General features: G+C 44.8%; 1 non-coding gene across 1 annotated transcript; it reads left to right on the top strand.

The window, feature by feature from the left end:
- The first annotated feature begins 750 nt into the window (after positions 1-750).
- Positions 751-857, top strand: LOC116120810. The gene has a single exon (XR_004126604.1). It is a non-coding gene; the product is annotated as a small nucleolar RNA R71 (small nucleolar RNA).
- The last annotated feature ends 2,627 nt before the right edge of the window (positions 858-3,484 follow it).

Genomic DNA, 3,484 nt, shown 5'->3' with positions numbered 1-3,484 from the left:
GGGTTAGTCACTGTGTTGCTTAGTAAGGAACCCTACGGTCTCTCATTTAGCTTCTCGGCCAATTGGCCTATCTGTACCTCAAGATTCAAAATGGACGCCCCTTGATTTCTGAAATTTATCCTCGTCTCATTCATAAAACTCGTGGTCTTCTACATGAATTTTCCAAACATGTCCTCCATCTTTGTCACTCTTAGATCTCCTGGTTGATTATTCACCCCTAGTTGGTTATTTGGCAATGTCCTTTGGTTCCATTGATTATTTTGCTGGTTCTGATTGTCCCAAGCCAGATTTGGATGATTTCTCCACCCCGGATTGTATGTGTTGGAATACGGGTTGTTTGGTTACCTTTGATTTCCTGCCAAGTAGTTCACTTGCTCAAATGATGAAGATGACAAAGCAAATGTGTTCCCCACTTGACACTCGCTGCTCACATGGTTACCTGCACAAAAATCACAAGTTAGTTGAGGTGCTTGAATAGAATTTACCTGCATACTTCCCAACTATTTTTGAAGTGCCGTGAGTTGGGCTGAGATGGCTGTGAAGGCATCAACTTCATGAAGACCCGTAGATTTTTTTGATATCGCTCTCTCATTTGGTCTTTGATAGTTGTTGCTTGCCTAAACCTCAAGCAACTCATAAGCCTCCTCTGGTGTCTTACTCTGCAAGGCTCATCCCAATGCTCCATCCACCATGGTTTGCACATTACCCATCAATCCGTTGTAGAATGTTTGGACTTGAAGCCAAACTGGCAACCCATGGTGTGGACATTTCCTCATCAATTCCTTGTACCTCTCCTAAGCCTCATACAATGACTCGAATTCATCTTGTAGAAATGATGTGATATCATTTCTCAGTTCTGCTGATTTTGTTGGAGGAAAGAACTTGGTCAGGAACTTCTGTGCTAGATCATTCCATGTTGTGATAGTTCCTGATGGTAGTGCCATTAACCACCCTTTAGCTCTATCCCCCAATGAGAATGTGAATAACCTCAACCTAATGGCATCATCTAACACTCCGTTAGACTTAAAGGTGTCACAAATTTCCAAAAAGTACGTAATATGCTGATTCGGATCTTCCTTCAAATCACCATTAAACCTTACCGACTGCTAGATCATGCTGGCTGATTCGTTCTTACTCCCAATGGATAAGGTGCATTTGAACCAAATGGGCGCAGTTGCCACCATTGCCTTGGGGGTATCCTACGCCTTTCAGGTATGGCTGGAGTTTCTTTCTATTTTGTTCTTGACCTTCGTACTGATGACAATGCTTTGTTGTGAAGGCATTCACAAGTAGTCTTCATCTAAGAAAGTCTGTGGTGGCGTAGGAGAAGAGGATACAAGATGTGTCCAAAGCGAACACTAGTTTGTGCCAGAGAGAGGCAGCAGCCCAAAAGGCTGAGCAAGAGAGTCAACAGCATCTGAGGGATGTTGAGCGTGAGTTGGAGAGACTGAGGGGTGAGTTGGCCAAGAGGACCGCAGAGGTCGAGTCCCTCAAGGAGCAGGTTCTCTCTATTTCAGATGATGCTATTATCAAAGCCCAGGGGGAGCTCATGCTCGAGTATAAAGCCAGGAACACTTCCCACTGGAATCTGGATGAAGACATCCAGCTCATGCAGGAGATGTTGGAGGCTTGCGATGCCTTTTTTCTTGGCGTGTGTGCCTTTTATTGTACTATGAACTTGGCTGTTTGAGGCTTTATGTTTTATACTTGCTATTCTAATTTTTTATGCTTTCTTGATGGATGAATTGAGTTGTTCATTGTTCCTTTACTTATGGATGTACTAGGGTTAAGCTCTTGTGTAGCATTTGTGATTCTAGTCCGGCCTAGTGGCTGAGACATATGGGCCTTTAGTTGGGCTAGATCAATTGTTTTGCCGACTAAAGGTATAAGAAACCCTTCGCTCGGTCCGGCCGACCGAGTGTGTAGCTTCGTGGATCGAACGGGGTCAATCCAAAGGTGTGTATTTTTGGATCGGATAGGGCCGATTCGATGGTATAAATTAGCTTCGTGGATCGAGCGGGGCCAATTTGATGGCATAAATTCATGTCATAGATCAAGTAGGGTCGATCCAAAAGTGTAAATTAGTGTCGTGGATTGGGCGGGGCTGATCCGATGGTGTAAATTCATACCATGGATCGGGTAGGGTCGATCGGAATGTGTAAATTAGGGTCGGGGATTGGGCAAGGCCGATCCGATGGTGTAAATTCGTATCATGGATCGGGCAGGGCCAATTCGATGGTGTAAATAACAATTAGTCGATCTGAAGATGAAAATTTTATAAATAATACTTCATTAAATTGGGCCATGAGGCCGACTATCTATGAGAAGGTGGATAGGCCCACTATTCCTTTTAAAAATAAAAATAAAGGAAAACAGACAGAAAAAACAAGTTCACCTAAAAGTAGTAGCGCTTGAGGTGAACGGCATTCTAGCTATTACCGATGTCTTTGCCCTTGGGGGTCTGGAGTTTGTAAGCACCCTTCCTTGCTTCTTTGGTAATCTTGTAGGGACATTCCCATGTGGGATCGAGTTTGCCAGAGTTGATCTCCTTGTGTTTTGAAAGACATTGCGGAGGACCTAGTCGCCTATCTTGAAAGTTTGGATCCTTACATTATGGTTGTAGTGTCGGGTGGCCTGTTGTTGATAGACTACGTTGCTGATGCTCGCTCGTTCTTGTAGCTCATCGATGGTGTCCAAGTTCTAGCATAGGTTCTGGTCCGCCCATTGGAGCCTGGTCAACAGGACTGATACTTTAGCTGGGATGACTGCTTCAGAACCATATGTGAGAGAGAATGGGGTCTCGCCTGTTGATAAGCGAGCCGTGGTTCGGTATGACCAAATGACTCCAGGTAGTTCATCTGCCCATGTACCCTTTGCCTTCTGTAATCGCTTCTTCAAGGTCTGAATGATGGTCTTGTTGGATGACTCGGCCTGGCTGTTGGACTAGGGGTTACGGGGGGTTGAGAAGCTTAGTTTTATCCCCCACATGTCACAGAAATCCCTAAAGCTTGAACTAATAAATTGGGATCTATTATCGGTGACGATTTCCTTTAGTATTCCGAACCTGCAGATAACATGCTTCCAGATGAAAGCTTTTACCTCTTGTTCTCTGACTTGTGCAAAGGCTTTGGCTTCAATCCACTTGGTAAAGTAGTCTGTCACAGCTAACATGAAGACTTGTTGAATGGGTGCAGTCGGTAGTTTTTCCATTATGTCCATTCCTCACTTCATAAAGGGCTAGGGTGTGAGGATGGAATGGAGTCGCTCTAGTGGGAGGTGTGAGACATGAGCAAACCTTTGACAGTTGTTGCACTTTTTCACATAGGTAGCCGAATCAGTGCATATTGTTGGCCAATAATACCCAGCAGTGATCACCCAGTGTGCAAGGCTGTGTCCCCCAACATGGTTTCCACATTCGCCTTCATGGAGTTTGGCGAGAACACGTTGGGCCTCATCTGGGCTTGTGCACTTGAGATATGGACCG

Source organism: Pistacia vera, unplaced genomic scaffold (genome assembly GCF_008641045.1).
Source record: "Pistacia vera cultivar Batoury unplaced genomic scaffold, PisVer_v2 Contig947, whole genome shotgun sequence".
Classification (NCBI taxonomy): domain Eukaryota; kingdom Viridiplantae; phylum Streptophyta; class Magnoliopsida; order Sapindales; family Anacardiaceae; genus Pistacia; species Pistacia vera.
This window is presented reverse-complemented; position numbering and strand designations above follow the sequence as displayed.